Below are 12,293 nucleotides of genomic sequence, written 5' to 3'. Positions count from 1 at the left end.
TAGCACAGTGCTGTCCTTGCCGAGCTGTAAATTGACAAAAGCCAATTACCTCTCCAGACACAGTATTACAGCTTTGAAATGGTAAAATAACAATCAAGCCAACCTGAAATGAGTAAAAGCAACCCCTGACACAGTGTTTCGCTCTAATTAGAGCTCTTCAGAGAGGTATAGCTTTGTCCAGACACAAGGGAGCACCCAGTATAAATCAATGAAATACCCTTTCAGGCATAGAGTGACGAATAAATTATGCAAAAAAGAAGCAGAGAACTCTGGGTAGTTCTCAAGTTTAGGTGGAAAGCAGCTCCTGTATGGAGCACTCTCAACACCAGCGACACTCTAGATCTGCTCACCTCAAATGTCTGTTTTTCTATCAAAATTTGTAAGCATAGGATTAGCACAGTGCCCACCACGCCGAGATAGAAAAGGACAAAGTCTTTTGCCATTTGTACAGCAAAGTCTTTAAGCATAGGACTAGCACAGTGCTGTCCTTGCCGAGCTGTAAAATGACAAAAGCCAATTACCACTCCAGGCACAGTATTACAGCTTTGAATAGGTAAAATACCAATCAAGCCAACCTGAAATGAGTAAAAGCAACCCCTGACACAGTGTTTCGCTCTAATTAGAGCTCTTCAGAGAGGTATAGCTTTGGTCAGACACAACGGAGCACCCAGTATAAGTCAATGAAATACCCTTTCAGGCATAGAGTGACGAATAAATTATGCAAAAAAGAAGCAGAGAACTCTGGGTAGTTCTCAGGTTTAGGTGGAAAGCAGCTCCTGTATAGAGCACTCTCAACACCAGCGACACTCTAGATCTGCTCACCTCAAATGTCTGTTTTTCTATCAAAATATTTAAGCATAGGATTAGCACAGTGCCAACCACGCCGAGATAGAAAAGGACAAAGTCTTTTGCCATTTGTACAGCAAAGTCTTTAAGCGTAGGACTAGCACTGTGCTGTCCTTGCCGATCTGTAAATAGACAAAAGCCAATTACCACTCCAGGCACAGTATTACAGCTTTGAATGGGTAAAATACCAATCAAGCCAACCTGAAATGAGTAAAAGCAACCCCTGACACAGTGTTTCACTCTAATTAGAGCTCTTCAGAGAGGTATAGCTTTGTCCAGACACAAGGGAGCACCCAGTATAAGTCAATGAAATACCCTTTCAGGCATAGAGTGACGAATAAATTATGCAAAAAAGAAGCAGAGAACTCTGGGTAGTTCTCAAGTTTAGGGGGAAAGCAGCTCCTGTATGGAGCACTCTCAACACCAGCGACACTTTAGATCTGCTCACCTCAATTGTCTGTTTTTCTATCAAAATATTTAAGCATAGGATTAGCACAGTGCCAACCACGCCGAGATAGAAAAGGACAAAGTCTTTTGCCATTTGTACAGCAAAGGCTTTAAGCATAGGACTAGCACAGTGCTGTCCTTGCCGATCTGTAAAATGACAAAAGCCAATTACCACTCCAGGCACAGTATTACATCTTTGAATTGGTAAAATACCAAACAAGCCAACCTGAAATGAGTAAAAGCAACCCCTGACACAGTGTTTCACTCTAATTAGAGCTCTTCAGAGAGGTATAGCTTTGTCCAGACACAAGGGAGCACCCAGTATAAGTCAATGAAATACCCTTTCAGGCATAGAGTGACGAATAAATTATGCAAAAAAGAAGCAGAGAACTCTGGGTAGTTCTCAAGTTTAGGTTGAAAGCAGCTCCTGTATGGAGCACTCTCAACATCAGCGACACTCTAGATCTGCTCACATCAAATGTCGGTTTTTCTACCAAAATCTTTAAGCATTGGATTAGCTCAGTGCCATCCACGCCGAGATAGAAAAGGAAAAAGTATTTTGCCATTTGTACAGCAAAGTCTTTAAGCATAGGACTAGCACAATGCTGTCCTTGCCGAGCTGTAAAATGACAAAAGCCAATTACAACTCCAGGCACAGTATTACATCTTTGAATTGGTAAAATACCAATCAAGCCAACCTGAAATGAGTAAAAGCAACCCCTGACAAAGTTGTTCGCTCTAATTAGAGCTCTTCAGAGAGGTATAGCTTTGTCCAGACACAAGGGAGCACCCAGTATAAGTCAAAGAAATACCCTTTCAGGCATAGAGTGACGAATAAATTATGCAAAAAAGAAGCAGAGAACTCTGGGAAGTTCTCAAGTTTAGGTCGAAAGCAGCTCCGGTATGGAGCACTCTCAACACCAGCGACACTCTAGATCTGCTCACCTCAAATGTCTGTTTTTCTATCAAAATCTTTAAGCATAGGATTAGCACAGTGCCAACCACGCCGAGATAGAAAAGAACAAAGTCTTTTGCCATTTGTACAGCAAAGTCTTTAAGCATAGGACTAGCACAGTGCTGTCCTTGCTGAGCTGTAAATTGACAAAAGCCAATTACCACTCCAGACACAGTATTACAGCTTTGAATTGGTAAAATACCAATCAAGCCAACCTGAAATGAGTAAAAGCAACTCCTGACACAGTGTTTCGCTCTAATTAGAGCTCTTCAGAGAGGTATAGCTTTGTCCAGACACAAGGGAGCACCCAGTATAAGTCAATGAAATACCCTTTCAGGCATAGAGTGACGAATACATTATGCAAAAAAGAAGCAGAGAACTCTGGGTAGTTCTCAAGTTTAGGTGGAAAGCAGCTCCTGTATGGAGCACTCTCAACACCAGCGACACTCTAGATCTGCTCACCTCAAATGTCTGTTTTTCTATCAAAATCTGTAAGCATAGGATTAGCACAGTGCCCACTACACCGAAATAGAAAAGGTCAAAGTCTTTTGCCATTTGTACAGCAAAGTCTTTAAGCATAGGACTAGCACAGTGCTGTCCTTGCCGAGCTGTAAAATGACAAAAGCCAATTACCACTCCAGGCACAGTATTACAGCTTTGAATAGGTAAAATACCAATCAAGCCAACCTGAAGTGAGTAAAAGCAACCCCTGACACAGTGTTTCACTCTAATTAGAGCTCTTCAGAGAGGTATAGCTTTGTCCAAACACAAGGGAGCACCCAGTATAAGTCAAAGAAATACCCTTTCAGGCATAGAGTGACGAATGAATTATGCAAAAAAGAAGCAGAGAACTCTGGGTAGTTTTCAAGTTTAGGTGGGAAGCAGATCCTGTATGGAGCACTCTCAACACCAGCGACACTCTAGATCTGCTCACCTCAAATATCTGTTTTTCTATCAAAACCTTTAAGCATAGGATTAGCACAGTGCCAACCACGCCGAGATAGAAAAGGACAAAGTCTTTTGCCATTTGTACAGCAAAGTCTTTAAGCATAGGACTAGCACAGTGCTGTCTTTGCCGAGCTGTAAATTGACAAAAGCCAATTACCACTCCAGACACAGTATTACAGCTTTGAATTGGTAAAATACCAATCAAGCCAACCTGAAATGAGTAAAAGCAACCCCTGACACAGTGTTTCGCTCTAATTAGAGCTCTTCAGAGAGGTATAGCTTTGTCCAGACACAAGGTAGCACCCAGTATAAGTCAATGAAATACCCTTTCAGGCATAGAGTGACGAATAAATTATGCAAAAAAGAAGCAGAGAACTCTGGGTAGTTCTCAAGATTAGGTGGAAAGCAGCTTCTGTATGGAGCACTCTCAACACCAGCGACACTCTAGATCTGCTCACCTCAAATGTCTGTTTTTCTATCAAAATCTTTAAGCATAGGATTAGCACAGTGCCATCCACGCCGAGATAGAAAAGGACAAAGTCTTTTGCCATTTGTACAGCAAGGTCTTTAAGCATAGGATTAGCACAGTGCTGTCCTTGCCGAGCTGTAAAATGACAAAAGCCAATTACCACTCCAGGCACAGTATTACATCTTTGAATTGGTAAAATACCAAACAAGCCAACCTGAAATGAGGAAAAGCAACCCCTGACACAGTGTTTCGCTCTAATTAGAGCTCTTCAGAGAGGTATAGCTTTGTCCAGACACAAGGGAGCACCCAGTATAAGTCAATGAAATACCCTTTCAGGCATAGAGTGACGAATAAAGTATGCAAAAAAGAAGCAGAGAACTCTGGGTAGTTCTCAAGTTTAGGTGGAAAGCAGCTCCTGTATGGAGCACTCTCAACACCAGCGACACTCTAGATCTGCTCACCTCAAATGTCTGTTTTTCTATCAAAATATTTAAGCATAGGATTAGCACAGTGCCAACCACGCCGAGATAGAAAAGGACAAAGTCTTTTGCCATTTGTACAGCAAAGGCTTTAAGCATAGGACTAGCACAGTGCTGTCTTTGCCGATCTGTAAAATGACAAAAGCCAATTACCACTCCAGGAACAGTATTACAGCTTTGAATGGGTAAAATACCAATCAAGCCAACCTGAAATGAGTAAAAGCAACCCCTGACACAGTGTTTCGCTCTAATTAGAGCTCTTCAGAGAGGTATAGCTTTGTCCAGACACAAGGGAGCACCCAGTATAAGTCAATGAAATACCATTTCAGGCATAGAGTGACGAATAAATTATGCAAAAAAGAAGCAGAGAACTCTGGGTAGTTCTCAAGTTTAGGTCGAAAGCAGCTCCTATATGGAGCACTTTCAACACCAGCGACACTCTAGATCTGCTCACCTCAAATGTCTGTTTTTCTATCAAAATCTTTAAGCATAGGATTAGCACAGTACCAACCACGCCAAGATAGAAAAGAACAAAGTCTTTTGCCATTTGTACAGCAAAGTCTTTAAGCATAGGACTAGCACAGTGCTGTCCTTGCCGAGCTGTAAATTGACAAAAGCCAATTACTACTCCAGACACAGTATTACAGCTTTGAATTGGTAAAATACCAATCAAGCCAACCTGAAATGAGTAAAAGCAACCCCTGACACAGTGTTTTGCTCTAATTAGAGCTCTTCAGAGAGGTATAGCTTTGTCCAGACACAAGGGAGCACCCAGTATAAGTCAATGAAATACCCTTTCAGGCATAGAGTGACGAATAAATTATGCAAAAAAGAAGCAGAGAACTCTGGGTAGTTCTCATGTTTAGGTCGAAAGCAGCTCCTGTATGGAGCACTCTCAACATCAGCGACACTCTAGATCTGCTCACCTCAAATGTCGGTTTTTCTACCAAAATCTTTAAGCATTGGATTAGCTCAGTGCCATCCACGCCGAGATAGAAAAGGACAAAGTCTTTTGCCATTTGTACAGCAAAGTCTTTAAGCATAGGACTAGCACAATGCTGTCCTTGCCGAGCTGTAAAATGACAAAAGACAATTACCACTCCAGGCTCAGTATTACAGCTTTGAATTGGTAAAATACAAATCAAGCCAACCTGAAATGAGTAAAAGCAACCCCTGACAAAGTGTTTCGCTCTAATTAGAGCTCTTCCGAGATGTATAGCTTTGTCCAGACACAAGGGAGCACCCTGTATAAGTCAAAGAAATACCCTTTCAGGCATAGAGTGACGAATACATTATGCAAAAAAGAAGCAGAGAACTCCGGGTAGTTCTCAAGTTTAGGTGGAAAGCAGCTCCTGTATGGAGCACTTTCAACACCAGCGACACTCTAGATCTGCTCACCTCAAATGTCTGTTTTTCTATCAAAATCTTTAAGCATGGGATTAGCACAGTGCCATCCACGCCGAGATAGAAAAGGTCAAAGTCTTTTGCCATTTGTACAGCAAAGTCTTTAAGCATAGGACTAGCACAGTGCTGTCCTTGCCGAGCTGTAAAATGACAAAAGCCAATTACCACTCCACGCACAGTATTACAGCTTTGAACAGGTAAAATACCAATCAAGAAAACCTGAAATGAGTAAAAGCAACCCCTGACACAGTGTTTCGCTCTAATTAGAGCTCTTCAGAGAGGTATAGCTTTGGTCAGACACAAGGGAGCACCCAGTATAAGTCAATGAAATACCCTTTCAGGCATAGAGTGACGAATAAAGTATGCAAAAAAGAAGCAGAGAACTCTGGGTAGTTCTCAAGTTTAGGTCGAAAGCAGCTCCTGTATGGAGCGCTCTCAACATCAGCGACACTCTAGATCTGCTCACCTCAAATGTCTGTTTTTCTATCAAAATCTTTAAGCATAGGATTAGCTCAGTGCCATCCACGCCGAGATAGAAAAGGACAAAGTCTTTTGCCATTTGTACAGCAAAGTCTTTAAGCATAGGATTAGCACAGTGCTGTCCTTGCCGAGCTGTAAAATGACAAAAGCCAATTACCACTCCAGGCACAGTATTACAGCTTTGAATTGGTAAAATCCCAAACAAGCCAACCTGAAATGAGTAAAAGCAACCCCTGACACAGTGTTTCGCTCTAATTAGAGCTCTTTAGAGAGGTATAGCTTTGTCCAGACACAAGGGAGCACCCAGCATAAGTCAAAGAAATACCCTTTCAGGCATAGAGTGACAAATAATTTATGCAAAAAAGAAGCAGAGAACTCTGGGTAGTTCTCAAGTTTAGGTGGAAAGCAGCTCCTGTATGGAGCACTCTCAACACCAGCGACACTCTAGATCTGCTCACCTCAAATGTCTGTTTTTCTATCAAAATATTTAAGCATAGGATTAGCACAGTGCCAACCACGCCGAGATAGAAAAGGACAAAGTCTTTTGCCATTTGTACAGCAAAGTCTTTAAGCATAGGACTAGCACATTGCTGTCCTTGCCGATCTGTAAAATGACAAAAGCCAATTACCACTCCACGCACAGTATTACAGCTTTGAATGGGTAAAATACCAATCAAGCCAACCTGAAATGAGTAAAAGCAACCCCTGACACAGTGTTTCGCTCTAATTAGAGCTCTTCAGAGAGGTATAGCTTTGTCCAGACACAGGGGAGCACCCAGTATAAGTCAAAGAAATACCCTTTCAGGCATAGAGTGACGAATAAATTATGCAAAAAAGAAGCAGAGAACTCTGGGTAGTTCTCAAGTTTAGGTCGAAAGCAGCTCCTGTATGGAGCACTCTCAACATCAGCAACACTCTAGATCTGCTCACCTCAAATGTCTGTTTTTCTATCAAAATCTTTAAGCATAGAATTAGCACAGTGCTAACCATGCCAAGATAAAAAAGGACAAAGTCTTTTGCCATTTCTACAGAAAAGTCTTTAAGCATAGGACTAGCACAGTGCTGTCTTTGCCGAGCTGTAAATTGACAAAAGCCAATTACCACTCCAGACACAGTATTACAGCTTTGAATTGGTAAAATACCAATCAAGCCAACCTGAAATGAGTAAAAGCAACCCCTGACACAGTGTTTCGCTCTAATTAGAGCTCTTCAGAGAGGTATAGCTTTGTCCAGACACAAGGGAGCACCCAGTATAAGTCAATGAAATACCCTTTCAGGCATAGAGTGACGAATAAATTATGCAAAAAAGAAGCAGAGATCTCTGGGTAGTTCTCAAGATTAGGTGGAAAGCAGCTTCTGTATGGAGCACTCTCAACACCAGCGACACTCTAGATCTGCTCACCTCAAATGTCTGTTTTTCTATCAAAATCTTTAAGCATAGGATTAGCTCAGTGCCATCCACGCCGAGATAGAAAAGGACAAAGTCTTTTGCCATTTGTACAGCAAAGTCTTTAAGCATAGGATTAGCACAGTGCTGTCCTTGCCGAGCTGTAAAATGACAAAAGCCAATTACCACTCCAGGCACAGTATTACAGCTTTGAATTGGTAAAATCCCAAACAAGCCAACCTGAAATGAGTAAAAGCAACCCCTGACACAGTGTTTCGCTCTAATTAGAGCTCTTCAGAGAGGTATAGCTTTGTCCAGACACAAGGGAGCACCCAGCATAAGTCAAAGAAATACCCTTTCAGGCATAGAGTGACAAATAAATTATGCAAAAAAGAAGCAGAGAACTCTGGGTAGTTCTCAAGTTTAGGTGGAAAGCAGCTCCTGTATGGAGCACTCTCAACACCAGCGACACTCTAGATCTGCTCACCTCAAATGTCTGTTTTTCTATCAAAATATTTAAGCATAGGATTAGCACAGTGCCAACCACGCCGAGATAGAAAAGGACAAAGTCTTTTGCCATTTGTACAGCAAAGGCTTTAAGCATAGGACTAGCACAGTGCTGTCCTTGCCGATCTGTAAAATGACAAAAGCCAATTACCACTCCAGGCACAGTATTACAGCTTTGAATGGGTAAAATACCAATCAAGCCAACCTGAAATGAGTAAAAGCAACCCCTGACACAGTGTTTCGCTCTAATTAGAGCTCTTCAGAGAGGTATAGCTTTGTCCAGACACAAGGGAGCACCCAGTATAAGTCAATGAAATACCATTTCAGGCATAGAGTGACGAATAAATTATGCAAAAAAGAAGCAGAGAACTCTGGGTAGTTCTCAAGTTTAGGTCGAAAGCAGCTCCTGTATGGAGCACTTTCAACACCAGCGACACTCTAGATCTGCTCACCTCAAATGTCTGTTTTTCTATCAAAATCTTTAAGCATGGGATTAGCACAGTACCAACCACGCCAAGATAGAAAAGAACAAAGTCTTTTGCCATTTGTACAGCAAAGTCTTTAAGCATAGGACTAGCAAAGTGCTGTCCTTGCCGAGCTGTAAATTGACAAAAGCCAATTACTACTCCAGACACAGTATTACAGCTTTGAATTGGTAAAATACCAATCAAGCCAACCTGAAATGAGTAAAAGCAACCCCTGACACAGTGTTTTGCTCTAATTAGAGCTCTTCAGAGAGGTATAGCTTTGTCCAGACACAAGGGAGCACCCAGTATAAGTCAATGAAATACCCTTTCAGGCATAGAGTGACGAATAAATTATGCAAAAAAGAAGCAGAGAACTCTGGGTAGTTCTCATGTTTAGGTCGAAAGCAGCTCCTGTATGGAGCACTCTCAACATCAGCGACACTCTAGATCTGCTCACCTCAAATGTCGGTTTTTCTACCAAAATCTTTAAGCATTGGATTAGCTCAGTGCCATCCACGCCGAGATAGAAAAGGACAAAGTCTTTTGCCATTTGTACAGCAAAGTCTTTAAGCATAGGACTAGCACAATGCTGTCCTTGCCGAGCTGTAAAATGACAAAAGACAATTACCACTCCAGGCTCAGTATTACAGCTTTGAATTGGTAAAATACAAATCAAGCCAACCTGAAATGAGTAAAAGCAACCCCTGACAAAGTGTTTCGCTCTAATTAGAGCTCTTCCGAGAGGTATAGCTTTGTCCAGACACAAGGGAGCACCCTGTATAAGTCAAAGAAATACCCTTTCAGGCATAGAGTGACGAATACATTATGCAAAAAAGAAGCAGAGAACTCCGGGTATTTCTCAAGTTTAGGTGGAAAGCAGCTCCTGTATGGAGCACTTTCAACACCAGCGACACTCTAGATCTGCTCACCTCAAATGTCTGTTTTTCTATCAAAATCTTTAAGCATAGGATTAGCACAGTGCCATCCACGCCGAGATAGAAAAGGTCAAAGTCTTTTGCCATTTGTACAGCAAAGTCTTTAAGCATAGGATTAGCACAGTGCTGTCCTTGCCGAGCTGTAAAATGACGAAAGCCACTTACCACTCCAGGCACAGTATTACAGCTTTGAATTGGTAAAATCCCAAACAAGCCAACCTGAAATGAGTAAAAGCAACCCCTGACACAGTGTTTCGCTCTAATTAGAGCTCTTCAGAGAGATATAGCTTTGTCCAGACACAAGGGAGCACCCAGCATAAGTCAAAGAAATACCCTTTCAGGCATAGAGTGACGAATAAATTATACAAAAAAAAAAGAAGCAGAGAACTCTGGGTAGTTCTCAAGTTTAGGTGGAAAGCAGCTCCTGTATGGAGCACTCTCAACACCAGCGACACTCTAGATCTGCTCACCTCAAATGTCTGTTTTTCTATCAAAATCTTTAAGAATAGGATTAGCACAGTACCAACCACGCCGAGATAGAAAAGAACAAAGTCTTTTGCCATTTGTACAGCAAAGTCTTTAAGCATAGGACTAGCACAGTGCTGTCTCTGCCGAGCTGTAAATTGACAAAAGCCAATTACCTCTCCAGACACAGTATTACAGCTTTGAAATGGTAAAATAACAATCAAGCCAACCTGAAATGAGTAAAAGCAACCCCTGACACAGTGTTTCGCTCTAATTAGAGCTCTTCAGAGAGGTATAGCTTTGTCCAGACACAAGGGAGCACCCAGTATAAATCAATGAAATACCCTTTCAGGCATAGAGTGACGAATAAATTATGCAAAAAAGAAGCAGAGAACTCTGGGTAGTTCTCAAGTTTAGGTGGAAAGCAGCTCCTGTATGGAGCACTCTCAACACCAGCGACACTCTAGATCTGCTCACCTCAAATGTCTGTTTTTCTATCAAAATTTGTAAGCATAGGATTAGCACAGTGCCCACCACGCCGAGATAGAAAAGGACAAAGTCTTTTGCCATTTGTACAGCAAAGTCTTTAAGCATAGGACTAGCACAGTGCTGTCCTTGCCGAGCTGTAAAATGACAAAAGCCAATTACCACTCCAGGCACAGTATTACAGCTTTGAATAGGTAAAATACCAATCAAGCCAACCTGAAATGAGTAAAAGCAACCCCTGACACAGTGTTTCGCTCTAATTAGAGCTCTTCAGAGAGGTATAGCTTTGGTCAGACACAACGGAGCACCCAGTATAAGTCAATGAAATACCCTTTCAGGCATAGAGTGACGAATAAATTATGCAAAAAAGAAGCAGAGAACTCTGGGTAGTTCTCAGGTTTAGGTGGAAAGCAGCTCCTGTATAGAGCACTCTCAACACCAGCGACACTCTAGATCTGCTCACCTCAAATGTCTGTTTTTCTATCAAAATATTTAAGCATAGGATTAGCACAGTGCCAACCACGCCGAGATAGAAAAGGACAAAGTCTTTTGCCATTTGTACAGCAAAGTCTTTAAGCGTAGGACTAGCACTGTGCTGTCCTTGCCGATCTGTAAATAGACAAAAGCCAATTACCACTCCAGGCACAGTATTACAGCTTTGAATGGGTAAAATACCAATCAAGCCAACCTGAAATGAGTAAAAGCAACCCCTGACACAGTGTTTCACTCTAATTAGAGCTCTTCAGAGAGGTATAGCTTTGTCCAGACACAAGGGAGCACCCAGTATAAGTCAATGAAATACCCTTTCAGGCATAGAGTGACGAATAAATTATGCAAAAAAGAAGCAGAGAACTCTGGGTAGTTCTCAAGTTTAGGGGGAAAGCAGCTCCTGTATGGAGCACTCTCAACACCAGCGACACTTTAGATCTGCTCACCTCAATTGTCTGTTTTTCTATCAAAATATTTAAGCATAGGATTAGCACAGTGCCAACCACGCCGAGATAGAAAAGGACAAAGTCTTTTGCCATTTGTACAGCAAAGGCTTTAAGCATAGGACTAGCACAGTGCTGTCCTTGCCGATCTGTAAAATGACAAAAGCCAATTACCACTCCAGGCACAGTATTACATCTTTGAATTGGTAAAATACCAAACAAGCCAACCTGAAATGAGTAAAAGCAACCCCTGACACAGTGTTTCACTCTAATTAGAGCTCTTCAGAGAGGTATAGCTTTGTCCAGACACAAGGGAGCACCCAGTATAAGTCAATGAAATACCCTTTCAGGCATAGAGTGACGAATAAATTATGCAAAAAAGAAGCAGAGAACTCTGGGTAGTTCTCAAGTTTAGGTTGAAAGCAGCTCCTGTATGGAGCACTCTCAACATCAGCGACACTCTAGATCTGCTCACATCAAATGTCGGTTTTTCTACCAAAATCTTTAAGCATTGGATTAGCTCAGTGCCATCCACGCCGAGATAGAAAAGGAAAAAGTCTTTTGCCATTTGTACAGCAAAGTCTTTAAGCATAGGACTAGCACAATGCTGTCCTTGCCGAGCTGTAAAATGACAAAAGCCAATTACAACTCCAGGCACAGTATTACATCTTTGAATTGGTAAAATACCAATCAAGCCAACCTGAAATGAGTAAAAGCAACCCCTGACAAAGTTGTTCGCTCTAATTAGAGCTCTTCAGAGAGGTATAGCTTTGTCCAGACACAAGGGAGCACCCAGTATAAGTCAAAGAAATACCCTTTCAGGCATAGAGTGACGAATAAATTATGCAAAAAAGAAGCAGAGAACTCTGGGAAGTTCTCAAGTTTAGGTCGAAAGCAGCTCCGGTATGGAGCACTCTCAACACCAGCGACACTCTAGATCTGCTCACCTCAAATGTCTGTTTTTCTATCAAAATCTTTAAGCATAGGATTAGCACAGTGCCAACCACGCCGAGATAGAAAAGAACAAAGTCTTTTGCCATTTGTACAGCAAAGTCTTTAAGCATAGGACTAGCACAGTGCTGTCCT

This window comes from Triturus cristatus, chromosome 7 (assembly GCF_964204655.1).
Source record: "Triturus cristatus chromosome 7, aTriCri1.1, whole genome shotgun sequence".
NCBI lineage: Eukaryota > Metazoa > Chordata > Amphibia > Caudata > Salamandridae > Triturus > Triturus cristatus.
This window is presented reverse-complemented; position numbering follows the sequence as displayed.